General features: G+C 39.6%; 1 long non-coding RNA gene across 1 annotated transcript in view; it reads right to left on the bottom strand.

Moving 5' to 3' along the window:
- Window positions 1–488: 488 nt before the first annotated feature.
- Window positions 489–15,082, bottom strand: part of LOC118230543 — a 125,215-nt gene continuing 110,621 nt past the window's right edge. Inside the window, exon 4 of the long non-coding RNA XR_004765869.1 lies at window positions 489–527. This is a non-coding gene — a long non-coding RNA (uncharacterized LOC118230543). The remainder of the gene's footprint in view (window positions 528–15,082) is intronic.

Below are 15,082 nucleotides of genomic sequence, written 5' to 3'. Positions count from 1 at the left end.
TGGTATTATGCTGTAAAGTAACATCATTAAGCATCCATTTTAAAGAAAATAAATACTGCAGTATACCCACAGCTGCTTATAAGGGATTTACCTTTAGGCAAATTTGCAAACAGTTTCTTAAATAAATAAAACTTAAACAAGCCTTCATTATAATGCCATAGCCCAATTAATGTTTCATCTTCTGCTTCTGTCTAGCACAGGGAAGGTAAAGTACCTATTTCTGGTTCAGAGATTTTCACCAATAATCAAGGGAAAAGTTGGGAAAACTCGCAAGGTCAAATCAGGCCATAAACTACAGCTCTCAGACTCACAGTGATAGTTTCATTTAATTTGTCTCGCCGTTCCGTATGCCTTTAATATATAGGACAACTCCAGCCTGATCCTTGCCATGAGAGAGTACTGCAGGATCAACAGGTTATACCTGGCACTTCACTGAGCAGTAATGACTGTTCCTCTCAATCAGGTAAGTGCAGCTTGCAGGTCTGAGACGTCTTCTGGCGAAATGGCCGCATATCTCAGCCAGTGTGCTGCAGAGGGAAAATAATCGGTATACGACCGTACACTGCAACAACCTAGCTACTTTCAACGACTGCCATTTCCAGTGCGTACTTTTCAGTGCTCTCCAACCCAGTGAGAGATGTTTCAGAGATGGGTTTACAAATGTAACTGGGCCATTTAATACTTTGTAAGAGGATAAACAGATTACATTACATTACATTTATTTGGCAGATGCTTTTTATCCAAAGTAACGTACAATAAGTGTATACGGAAGGTCATTGGAAAAACTACAAAACTCAGGTCCGATAAGGTACAATACTCATTACTTAACAGTTATTCATAGCCATGAACACATTAAGTCCAGTTCACACAGCATATGTTAGGTCAGAGAGTAATGTTTACTAAGTCAATCTAGGAGCTATGACAATCTACAACATCAAGATAATGATATAAAGTAGAATATACGTTCTGGATGGATCATGGGCAAATCACGAGAAGCAACTGGAGGCAGGACATTGATGTCCCGGGCAAGTTAGGTTAATTTTAAAGTTAGCTTATTAAGTTAATACTTTAATAATTACTAGCTTCTTCTTTTTTATTTTATGCTTAACCTTTATTTAACCAGGGTAGTCACATTGAGATTAATTGCTCTTTTGATAATGAGCTCTGCGGCCTATATGTCCCTGGACTGTGGGAAGAAACCAGAGTGGGAAACCCACACAAGCACTGGGAGAACATTCCAGCTCCACACAGAGAGGATCCAGCCACCTGGGACTCAAACCCAGAAGCTCCTTCTCACAAGGCAACAGTGCTAACCACAGCGCCATCGTGCTGCCCAAACAATTTCCACAAATCTCACGCAACCTCATTAGGGCACCACCTTATTCAGACGTAGTTTCATCATTATACGGGGATTCCAGTAGGGCAACCAACATTGCAGTAGGAGAAATTCTACATTTCCTGCAGGGGAGTAAACTTCTTGCTTGTGTTTAAATAAATTCCAGTTGCATCATACATGTTTACAATTTGCTGTGCAGTCTTGGGGGAAAATGCAAAAACAAAATAAATACATAAATAATAATAACATCTTTTCCCAAATCTCAGTCCAAAAATATTGGAAATTAATGTTATTTATTTAAGCAGACAGAATACTGCTTGTTAATGTGAATGCAATTATAGTGCTGTGTTACATACAATACACTTATTGTCCGTACCTAACATTAATTATCCTCCCCCTGCCAGCCAAATGCTGCTGTACCCCCCTGGTTCATGCTTGCCTTGTTACTATCATTATATTTAGCCCTTTTATGAACAGGTCACATTTTAAAATTGATACATGTGACTGATTTTTGCAGTGGGGGTGGGGGGGGGTTAGGATGAATTTTTCAATTTAATTAGCTGTACTAGTGTGTTTACCAGTAAAACAAAAAATCCATAACAATCAGTTTGGTCATTGGAATAAGAATTTTGCTGTTTTCCTTTCTTGAACTCACTGAGGCAAACACACATTTTATTTGTCTAGAAGCCATTTATAGTTCCCTTTATTCCCTGCAGCCATTGTATGAGCGCACAATTCTGGGTGATGTGACCACACCAGTGGGTAGGCTAAAAATATACACTGCCTATTGTACATTATCCCCCACATTTAGCATAATTTTTAGTACATAAAACAGTTTGCTGTCGGGAAATAATAGCTTTGATTTTATATGAAAGAAAAAATGAAACAGCAGACAAAGTGCAGTGATGACGCAAACAACATTACAGAGTGTAGCCCCTGTGAAGCTGTTCGTTATAATAACAAAAACACTGAAAAGGGCACCAGTAGAAACCGATTTTATACAATGTATAAATTCTCTATCTAAGTTATCTGTGCGGGTTTCTCAACTCTCCTGTCATGTCCATATGTGCATTTTCCAGAAACACATAAAATGAATCTTGAAATGAATCTCAGCACATGTAAACAAGAAACTGTAAGGACTGGGCACCATTTTGGATCAACAGGTCAGACTGATGTCATGATCACATGATCACGGTTGAACAGACTGATCACATGGTGAATGGAGGCAGTATCTCACTTCCTGTCCTATGAAATGGGACCCTCCCATCTCTGTTTCACTCTTTGCCATTCTTCTTTTCTTTTAGTGGCTTTTCTACAGACAGCGCAATGGAGATCCAGAGACAGTGCCCAAGTCACAGTTTGCTTGGACAAGCCAACACCACACGGAACCATCTGCGTAATCATGATTTAATCATTCATTTTATGAGACCGATTAATTATGATATATTTACAGTATATTATTTATATCTGCTGCATTCCTTGGTGCCTATGTGCGAACACATTTTAATTATCTATCCTCACTAATCTACAATTTGTAGAGGTGTTTCCCCTACATTATGGGGCCCTGTGTGAGGATTGTTAAAACAAACACATTTTGATTATCTGTCCTCACTATTCTTCACAAAGGTGTTTTCCCCTACATAGCTAACATGTATGGTATTCTAGAGCCAGAGATGTAACTGAGCTAAGGTCTGTGTCACTGAACCTAGTAACCAGTTAGAAAGAAGAGAGAAACAGTTCTGCCAGTAGACAGCAGGAGGATAATTGACCTAAATCAAATTTATTGTATGTATGTACACTCAATATATACATGGTATTTTTTTTTTATTAAGCAATCAAATATATGTGCTGCAGGTAAAAACTTTTCTTTTCCTGAAAACATCCAGCACTGGGTCTGATAATAAAAACTGAAGCCTCCATTTTAACCAGTTTCCTCAAGTTGCACATAAATTCTTTTAACCATCTGCTTACGTATTAGCTTACTCTTTCCCTCACTCCATGTGCTGGCTGTATATTTTATCATTAGTTTAACCAGTATAACACAGAAATTGTATTGACTACGCCCTTCCTGAAAAACAGCACTACTACAGGTTGCATCTAGAAAACAGCTGTGCCTTATAGTCCAATAGCACAGCCGTGGACTGTTCCAGAATATAATCCTAAAAAAAGGGGAAGGAAATAGCACACTGGGTGTTTAACAGATGGTGGACAAATTTCAGTGAGAAATCACTTCTAATGTTGTATGCAAATAGATAAAACAGATAAACTAAATAAATAATGCCCTGACAGCAAGATCCAACCACATAGGTGTAAACAGAAGGAGTGCTGGGAAATGCTTCATTACATTTTGTCAAGTGTTAAGTTGTTTTGAATCTAATGTAGAGAAAACATTATGGAAGCTTTAAAAAAAATAAAAAAAAGTTATTTCATATATTTGTGTGCACTCTGGTATACCTATTTAACATTTCACATTGTGCTTTTAAAAACTCATTTCGTGCTACATTTTCCAAGATATCTGTTCAATAAATCTGACTGCATCTGTATATTGTCTATTATTCCCTTGTTTATGAATTGTCCTTAGGAACATGTACTGCATCATGCTCGGTGTCTGGAATAAACAAACTCTATTTTCCATAGAGGTTAACCACGAGTGTGTGGGTCTCAATTTTAATGTCAGCTGTAATTAATGTTCTTAGTAGTGGTGGCAGCCATATGTCAGAGCATCTGTCCACTCAGTCATTGAGCCCATTAAAAGTCTCTGAAACAGCCCTCAGAAGCAACTTGTTTGTCCAGTACAGAAGGAGTCAGCACTACCCTCATTTTGTATGGACCACATGCCTTGACTTTATTTAAAACTAGTGGTTTTTGACATCTAATAGTTACAATTACAGACAAGTCCCATTTTCAGAACGGCCATGACAAAATTTGTGTAATGTAGACCACGCCTGGTATGTAAGAAAATAAATCTGTTTATCTTGTTATTTGCTGGCTAATTTATTATTATTTTGACAAAAGCAGTACATCACATTGAGCCACAACTACATCAAAAATCCAAATTGAGGTGCATCAATATTTAAGCAGTAATTACATTTCATTTAAATGAAATATACAGGTCGGTAATCTAGTGTGTTCATTGTACAGACATACTTGGCCATTACAATTCCTGGACATATATTTGCAACTGGTTTTATGACCATCTTGCATTTTCAAAAGATTTGACGGACCATGCAACCTCACCTGCACCCAAAAACCTCAACTGAGCCACTCACTGAGATGAGTCTTTTCATCAAGAATCAAGAACAAATGAATAGACAAGAATATAAAAAATAAATTATTACATGACAGCCAGTGTGCACATCCACTTTGTGGAATTTTCAGCACAAATACACTCTAAAAATAAAGCGTTTCCCTTTCCTTAAGAAACACCCCCTGTCAAATTCTCAGGGATTACGAGCACTGCGCTGTGCTGTGATGCCAACCAGCTGTCTCCTCAGCAGAGTCTCCAGTGTTTGAAAGGTTATTGCATCAGGTTGAAAATAATACCACTCTGCATACTTACAACCATGCCTGAAACCCGTAAACCACACTCCATCTCCCGCCATTCCAGAATGTAGTTCGGGAAGTATGAAAATGGCATTTTCAACAGAAAAAAAATGGCTCAGTAAATGTAAACTCCTTCACAGAGTGATTTAACATGCACATTCTCACAGGTTAAGATACAGTGAAGTCAATCCCCTTTACCTTCAGGGAAACAGGTTTAGAAACGTTGTCCACAGAGGCATCTAGCTTTAAAAAAAATAACCACCGAGACCATTATAACCATTATGTTCAGTCATTCCTGGAAGCAGTACAGCTCTACATTTTTCTCTCAAGCAGGGAATTGGGAAGGAACCCCAGACATAATTTTGGCAGCCGCCTGTTTGGCTGTGACAGCACAGCTCATTGCCTTCTCCTGCATATCTCATCAAATGCTGTTAGACTTTTCTACTGTTTCTAATTAGCCCATGTCAGTCTTGAGTCCCTGCAAATTTTTTTTGAATCAAGACATGGAACGCTGTGCCTAAACTAAAGGGGTCTCCATAGAAAAACATCTCTCATGTATCATTTTTCTTATAAATTGGATATGGCAGGATAATGCAGCCCTTCTTGAAGTCATCACTGGACTTCCTCCTCCACGCTGACACGGTTTCTTGGTGCAGGTTATAGGTGGTGAAACGGCGCAGTTTTTATGGAGCGTTATGCCTTTCAAAACAGGCATCAATTATGCAGCTGCATCATATATTTACTGTTCAGGAATGCCAAAATAAGAGAGCTCTTTTTACATTTTAGTCATGATTAACATTTTAAAAAAAAGATATGCGCATTGTCTGATTTTGTCAAATGATACACTGGAAACAGATTTTTATCTCAATCACAAGAACATTTGTGTGTGTGCGTGTACGTGTGTGTGTGTGCGTGCGCGCGTGTGTGTGTGCGTGTGTGTGTGTGAAGAAACCCGTTTGTTTTGTATTGTCAAGCCATGATTAATCACTGCAGCACAACAAAGACAAACATTTACCTTACATGTCAGATAATTTCATTGATGCTACTTGTCTATTTTTTAAAGGTTACATTTAAATAAATGCCGCTTTGTAGGCTTTCTAAGCAGCAAAGTGCGAATCCCCCATGAGCCATAAACAACTATGACGAGGGGACGGTGTGCTTAAACCCAACCAGCGCATAATTCACAGGAGATCTATCCAAGTGTATCAGGCACATACTGTAAGGGCAAACGCGAGCTACTGACTGTTGGCTGAGCGCTGCATTAAAACGTGTTCTGTCAGAAATGGAAGGGGGGGGGAGTGGGGGGAGGGGGGGGGGCTGGCTCACATGGGAGCCATTCCCAGGGCATGCTGGTATAGCTGGAGTAAAACAGATTCAATGTCAGTTCAGGGATAGACAGCGCCGTGTTACAAAGGAAAGCTGCCTCTAATCAAACACAGAACTCTCAGATTCAGCTGGGATTTCAGCATTTGCTTGCCTGGTTGTACTCAGAGGTCAAATGGTAAAGATATTATGTTTGAATGTTTGAAATCCGAAGACAGACAGAATTAATCATTCTTAAAAAAATATTACAACAAAAAATAACAGTTCACCGACATCATTATAATACCTGCTGTTACCTTTACTAAAGGCATTGTAAAGCCTTAACATGCCAGAATTATTTTTTCAGAATGGTTAAAACAAACAAACGAAACACTGATGAAGCATAATGAATCTCAACTGTTGTGCCAATACTTCCGCTATTACAATTCATGCTTAAATCATTTTTTATGTTTACAAGACCTGACAGACTAAGTCAATTCACAATACCTCGAGACATCTCATGTGAGTGCGCATTCATCTCGCATGAATGTGTAACTGCTTCCAGCAAACCTTCCCACACTATATGTGTATTATACTAAAAATGTGTCGACACATTGCCTGTTTCCCAGCCTTTGCCTGAAATTTTACATCGATACTCATTACGTTCTGATGGCTTAATAGCCTCCTGTGCTGCTGTCCTTTATATGACTGCTTGTCGGGAAATGCATTTTGGCTTCGGCATTGTGACTGAGAGACAAATCAAGTATTCAAGTGCGTCGCTGCAATGTAACCCAGGGAGTTGTAGTATCGTCTCTGTCATAATAATCAACTTGGCTTAATTCAGTGGCTGTTATAGTTTACATTTTATTACACTGTGAGGCTTGTTTTGCCCTTGTACATTTCATAACCTAATTATGGTTCCAGAACATATGCTTACCAACAGTCCAATTCATTAAAGGGTCTACCACATACCAACTGATTTCATATAATTATTTTAAGAATGTTGAAACAGATACAACAGGGCTGGCTCAATTTGAACCGGTAATAATGCTGATGTCTCCTCATATGTTAACATCACGTTCCCAGTCATCCCAGCATTATTTTAATAGGCTCTGTTTCTTCCAAAAACAAAAAGGAACCATTAGCTGGCCAAGACACCTGCTATTGGTTTTTGAAAAGCTTAGAGGTACAATATCCATATGCTCAACCCTGGCAACACCACAGACATACCCCTTTCCCCTCTATTTTTAAACAGAGTTCAAGTCAGATGTGGAGACGCAAACTCAACACAGCTGTAATTGTGCACTTGTCATGCTAACGTGCTAACGGTAGCATCAAACGATCACGAGATCGTTCTCCTTCCCCTGACAAGACAAGCAGCTGAGGTTTATGAAATGCAAATCACAGAAACAAGTCGATAGGCTTCGCCGCGGCTGATAAGCAAAGAGGTTCACTGCAAAGGCATTGCTGGAAATTCATTAGCTTACGTTGGGGGAAACCAATGTCATCAGTGTGGGCTGCTGTTGATTGAACCGATAATATGTTGTCGGATAGAATTACCAAGGAAGTCAGAGGGCTGTAATTTCCATATTCCTATATAAATAAACAGGATGTCCATTACAAGTCTGGTAATGAAATGCAGTAGCCTACATCCACATGAATTTCCCCCGAACAGGACAGCATTTATTACTGCAACGGAAATTAATATCAGAACTAATATGATGTGCATTTTATATGCACTGGACTGTTTGAATTGTATTTTAAAGAGTACTGCAGACAGAAGTACAATAACCTTGAAAACAGTTGCCAGTATCATCACTATGAATAATTTGAGCTTCATTAGGAAGGGAAGCAATTGCTGTTTGAAGACATTGCATCTTGGAGTATAAATATGTCTTGTGGTTATACCATTAGCATGATTTGTTTTTCATAGAATATTTCTGTTCTTATGACCGCTGACTGAAATCGTGAAACTGTAACAATAGCAAAGTAGGACAACACAACAGCCAGTAACACTTCCATGAAAGTGGTCATAATGACAGTAACATTACCATGACCTCTCATGAAGTGTCATGTCCATTCATAACTATGACATGCGATTGTTATTACACAATCTGCAGTTTGTGTTATGACAGAACTAACATTACCTGCATAGAAGGCTCACTGTGGCAATGGGTGTCATGACACTGATTCACCATAGCATGTGAAAATGACTTTTCAATAATTAGTTGAAAGCTATGCCACTGTCTGCCAGCTTGCCAAATAGTGTCATGCTGTAGCAAGGGTATGTCATAGTTATAAATGGAGATGGCATTTCATGACACATATTTTTCCATGGTAATGACAGTCATTTCCATGTCATAACGACCACTGTCAAATAAGGTGTTACCCAAAAGTCTATTTTAAGAGATACCTAATAGATATCGTTCCTTTGACTGGATTAGCCATTTATATGTGACAATGGAGTCCAATATGGAATATTACAGAATTACAGCCCTTTTAATACATAGTCCCCACATTTTAGGCAGCTAAAAGTAATTGCACAAATTAACATAATCTTAAATAAAGTGATTATATTTAGTACTTGGCTCCAAATCCTTTGTATTCAATGACTGTCTGGCACCCATAGACTGAATTATGGAACCCATAGACATCACCAGATGCTGGGCATCTTCCCTGGTGATGCTCTGCTAGGCTTGTACTGCTACTGCAGCCATCTCAAGTTCCTGTTTGTTTCGGGGGATTTTTGCCTTCAGCTAGTGAAAAGCATGTTCATTTGGATTCAGGTCACATGACTGACATAGTCAAGAACATTCCACTTTTCGCCCCTAAAAAACTCCTTAGTTGTTTTAGCAGTACCAGGTCATTGACTTGCTGCAATGCACCTTTGAGGATTTTGAGGCATTTGGTTAGATCTCAGCAGATAAGATGTTTCCGTACACTTCAGAATTCATCCTGCTGCTGTTGTCTGCTGTCACATTATCAATAAAGACAAGTGAGTCGGTTGCAGTGGCAGCCATACATGCCCAAGCCACAACACTACCTATACCATGTTTAATAGATAAGGCACGCTTTGGATCATGAGGACTTCCTCTCTTCCTCCACACAATTTTCATTCCATCACTTCAGTACAAGGTATCACACATGTCATTAGTCTATAAGTGTTTGTTCTATATAGTTTTTTTCAAATGTACATTTTTCAGCGAACTCTAACCTGGCTGTTGGGTTCTTAAGGCTTGCCAGTGGTGTGCATCTTGCAGTGAACCTTCTGAGGTTTTGCTTGTGCAGTCTTTGTTTTAGTCTTTGACACAGCTATGCCACCACCCTGGAGAGTGTCCTTGATCTGTTCTGCAGTTGAAAATGGGTTCTTGCTTCATAACTGAACGTATTCTTTGGTCATTCACTGCGATGGTCTACCACATTGCATGCTAATTCTGAGCTCACCAGTGCATTCCTGGTTTATAACAATGTAACAAACAGTTGATTTTGAAAGACCCAATGTTTTGGCTATGTTTTGGATTGATTGATTCAGATTTTTCCACCCCATGATGGCCTGCTTTACAGGCATTGACACTACTTTGGTCCTCATGTTAAGGGACATGAAAAACAAACTCCAAATGCAAATTCCACACCTAGAATCAGCTCGAGCCTCTGCCTGAACTAATGATGCAACACTACACACCTGGCTGAGAAACAGCCGAGCAGCCAATTGTCCACTTGCTTTTGGTAAAAATGGGGGGACTATATATAAAAAGGGCTACAATTTTGATATGGTTCATCTGATATGGGTGTAAATACCTGCAAATTAGAGCTGGCTGATTGTGCTGCTATCCAAATACTTATGGGCTGCACTTAAAGGAATAAACAGGCCCCCAGTACACTCTGTTACTGGAAAGTTCTTTCCAGAAACTACTATAATACACCCATTTTGGCAGACCTATTTTCTGCCAAATCCTTTTAATAATTTTATATGTCATATGCCATAAAATATTTACACCGGTGTTGACACTGGGTTGAAAGAACGGTGGGGGGTAGATTGTATAGCAGAATGCATCCCTCTGGGATTTCAGGACAGCACGGCTGTCAATCATTCCAGAGTGACATTTGGCTCATTCAGCATGTGGTAAACTGCACTATAGGTATTTGTTTCCCTTGGAGAGAGATCTACAGAAAGAACAATTAGCAAGCAAATGAGGGAGTACAATATGCATATTAAGTATTGATGATGGGGGAGTGTGCATTTAATCTGGTTTAAAAAACGGAATGCAAATAAGACAAGTGATCAACAGTCTGATCACTAGAGACTACCTCTGTTATGTTTGTCCATAAATTTGTAACACTGTTGACTCGCTGTCATTTAGAATTACATTTTTTTTTCTTTTTTTCATTTTATTAGTTTTTTTTTCCCTCCCCCTTTCACAAATTTAATCTCAGGAACAAATCTATTTTGAATGTAATTGTCCGGATATCCCCTGTCAAAGATGGAACAACCCACTTCAGCCTTTTCAGTGTCTCAAAACAAATGAACGGACATCACGGGCATGCAACCATTTTGAGGAGACAGCGACTGAGATCAAGGCATAAGCAAGCGCTGGCCGACGCACGAAATACTTACACACATGAATGTTCGCCCACCGGTCACACCTGTTACTATACTAAATTAGAATAAACACCCTATGACGGACAGGCAGCCTCTCCAGGTTGCTGTCCTACAGCGCCTTTCCCTCTGCTTTGTCCAGGTTGGCACCGGCTCACCATATCCTTGCCAGCACCGTCTGTGGCTGCATAACCCTGATGGACAGTGCATAATTGACCTCAGTGTTATTAGTGTGGTTGCCTTTGGCAATCACGCTACTATTATCTCACATATTATTATTCTTTATTCTACCCATTTTTTGGACCTCTACTCCTCCCAGAGTTTTCGCACCACATACACATGCGATATGTCAAATCGAGCAGCTTCATCGGGAATGGTGTGCTATTACTTTGTGCTATTACATTGTAACCCTAACCTTAGCGGTAACCCTAACGCTAACCTAGCTGTGACACTAACCCTAACCCTAGCTATAACGCAAAACCTAACGCTAACTGTAACCCTAACCCTAAATCTAGCTGTAACCCTAACCCTAAGCCTAGCTGTAACCCTTACCCTAGCTGTAACCCTAACCCTAACCCTAGGTGTAACCCTAACACTAACTCTAGCTGTAACCCTAACCCTAAACCTAGATGTAACCCTAACCCTAGCTGTAAACCCAACCCTAACCCTAACCCTAACCCAAGCTGTAACCCTAACCCTAACCATAGCTGTAACCCTAACCCTAGCTGTAACCCCAACCCTAGCTGTAACCCTAACCCTAACCCTAGCTGTAACCCAAACCCTAACCCTAGCTGTAACCCCAACCCTAGCTGTAACTCTAACCGTAACCCTAGCTGTAACCGAAACCCTAACCCTAGCTGTAACCCTAACCCTAACCCTAGCTGTAACCCTAACCCTAACCCTAGACGTAACCCTAACCCTAACCCTAGCTGTAACCCCAACCCTAAACCGAGCTGTAACCCTAACCCTAGCTGAAAACCAAACCCTAACCCTAGCTCTAACCCTAACACTAAGCCTAGCTGTAACCTAAACCCTAACCTTAACCCGAGCTGTAACCCCAACCCTAACGCAGAGGTCACATGCTAAATGGACAACCACTCTACATCCTTTATAGTTCCTGATTGATCATTGTTCCGTAATCCTCTGAAGAAGCCTTAAGGGGCGAAAAAAAAAAAAAAGCTTATTGTCCCCTAGCATAACCCTAACCCTAGATGTAACCCTAAGCCTAACCATAACTGTAACCCCAACCCTAACCCTAGCTGTAACTCTAACCCTAACCCTAGCTGTAACCCAAACCCTAACCCTAGCTGGAACCCTAACCCTAACTGTAACCCCAACCCTAACCCTAGCTGTAACCCTAACCCTAACCCTAGCTGTAACCCCAACCCTAACCCTAGCTGTAACCCTAACCCTAACCCTAGATGTAACCCTAACCCTAGCTGTAACACAAACCCTAACCCTAGCTGGAACCCTAACCCTAACCCTAGCTGTAACCCCAACCCTAACCCTAGCTGTAACCCTAACCCTAACTGTAACCCTAAACCTAACCCTAGCTGTAACCCCAACCCTAACCCTAGCTGTAACCCTAACCCTAACCCTACCCTTACTCTAGCTGTAACCCTAACCCTAAGCCTAACCCTAGCTGTAACCCGAACCCTAACCCTAGCTGTAACACTAACCCTAACTGGAACCCTAACCCTAACCCTAGCTGTAACCCCAACCCTAACCCTAGCTGTAACCCTAACCCTAACTGTAACCCCAACCCTAACCCTAGCTGTAACCCTAACCCGAACCCTAGCTGTAACCCCAACCCTAACTGTAACCCTAACCCTAACCCTAGATGTAACCCTAACCCTAACCCTAGCTGTAACCAAAACCCTTTCCTTAGCAGTCACCCTAACCCTAGCTGGAACCCTAACCCTAACCCTAGATGTAACCCTAACCCTAACCCTAGCTGTAACCCTAACCCTAACCCTAGCTGGAACCCTAACCCTAACCCTAGCTGTAACCCCAACCCTAAACCTAGCTGTAACCTTAACCTGCTGAACACAGCCGTGAACTTGCCTCGACCCTCAGACTTATCGTTTTCATAACCCTAACCCTAAGTTGAGCCCTAAAACGTAATTGAAGCCATAGGAACTTCTGAAAACATGTGATTACTCATTTAAAATTGTGGAAAAACTAAGTCAAGACTGTGAATTCCATAGTACCAATGCTAAAAAATATATTTGAGGCCTTAAAAAAAAAAATGTTTTCCCAGAAAAAATATGTATATATTCCATAGCTTGTTATGGTCATAGGTACCTATACTAGTATATACAAAATTTTTGGCTCGTCCAAAATCGAAAAAGAACCAATGTCCCAACCATTCTTTAACCTGCTGAACACAGCCGTGAACTTGCCTCGAACCTCAGACTTATCGTTTTCATAACCCTAACCCTAAGTTGAGCCCTAAAACGTAATTGAAGCCATAGGAACTTCTGAAAACATGTGATTACTCATTTAAAATTGTGGAAAAACTAAGTCAAGACTGTGAATTCCATAGTACAAATGCAAAAAAATATATTTGAGGCCTTAAAAAAAAATGTTTTCCCTGAAAAAAAATGTATATATTCCATAGCTTGTTATGGTCATAGGTACCTATACTAGTATATACAAAATTTTTGGCTCGTCCAAAATCGAAAAAGAACCAATGTCCCAAACTTTCTTTAACCTGCTGAACACAGCCGTGAACTTGCCTCGACCCTCAGACTTATCGTTTTCATAACCCTAACCCTAAGTTGAGCCCTAAAACGTAATTGAAGCCATAGGAACTTCTGAAAACATGTGATTACTCATTTAAAATTGTGGAAAAACTAAGTCAAGACTGTGAATTCCATAGTACCAATGCTAAAAAATATATTTGAGGCCTTAAAAAAAAAAATGTTTTCCCAGAAAAAATATGTATATATTCCATAGCTTGTTATGGTCATAGGTACCTATACTAGTATATACAAAATTTTTGGCTCGTCCAAAATCGAAAAAGAACCAATGTCCCAACCTTTCTTTAACCTGCTGAACACAGCCGTGAACTTACCTCGACCCTCAGACTTATCGTTTTCATAACCCTAACCCTAAGTTGAGCCCTAAAACGTAATTGAAGCCATAGGAACTTCTGAAAACATGTGATTACTCATTTAAAATAGTGGAAAAACTAAGTCAAGACTGTGAATTCCATAGTACCAATGCTAAAAAATATATTTGAGGCCTTAAAAAAAAAAATGTTTTCCCAGAAAAAATATGTATACATTCCATAGCTTGTTATGGTCATAGGTACCTATACTAGTATATACAAAATTTTTGGCTCGTCCAAAATCGAAAAAGAACCAATGTCCCAAACTTTCTTTAACCTGCTGAACACAGCCGTGAACTTGCCTCGACCCTCAGACTTATCGTTTTCATAATGCTAACCCTAAGTTGAGCCCTAAAACGTAATTGAAGCCATAGGAACTTCTGAAAACATGTGATTACTCATTTAAAATTGTGGAAAAACTAAGTCAAGACTGTGAATTCCATAGTACCAATGCTAAAAAATATATTTGAGGCCTTAAAAAAAAAAATGTTTTCCCAGAAAAAATATGTATATATTCCATAGCTTGTTATGGTCATAGGTACCTATACTAGTATATACAAAATTTTTGGCTCGTCCAAAATCGAAAAAGAACCAATGTCCCAACCTTTCTTTAACCTGCTGAACACAGCCGTGAACTTGCCTCGACCCTCAGACTTATCGTTTTCATAACGCTAACCCTAAGTTGAGCCCTAAAACGTAATTGAAGCCATAGGAACTTCTGAAAACATGTGATTACTCATTTAAAATTGTGGAAAAACTAAGTCAAGACTGTGAATTCCATAGTACCAATGCTAAAAAATATATTTGAGGCCTTAAAAAAAAAAATGTTTTCCCAGAAAAAATATGTATATATTCCATAGCTTGTTATGGTCATAGGTACCTATACTAGTATATACAAAATTTTTGGCTCGTCCAAAATCGAAAAAGAACCAATGTCCCAAACTTTCTTTAACCTGCTGAACACAGCCGTGAACTTGCCTCGACCCTCAGACTTATCGTTTTCATAACCCTAACCCTAAGTTGAGCCCTAAAACGTAATTGAAGCCATAGGAACTTCTGAAAACATGTGATTACTCATTTAAAATTGTGGAAAAACTAAGTCAAGACTGTGAATTCCATAGTACCAATGCTAAAAAATATATTTGAGGCCTTAAAAAAAAAAATGTTTTCCCAGAAAAAATATGTATATATT

The sequence above is a fragment of the Anguilla anguilla genome, chromosome 6 (assembly GCF_013347855.1).
Source record: "Anguilla anguilla isolate fAngAng1 chromosome 6, fAngAng1.pri, whole genome shotgun sequence".
NCBI lineage: Eukaryota > Metazoa > Chordata > Actinopteri > Anguilliformes > Anguillidae > Anguilla > Anguilla anguilla.
This window is presented reverse-complemented; position numbering and strand designations above follow the sequence as displayed.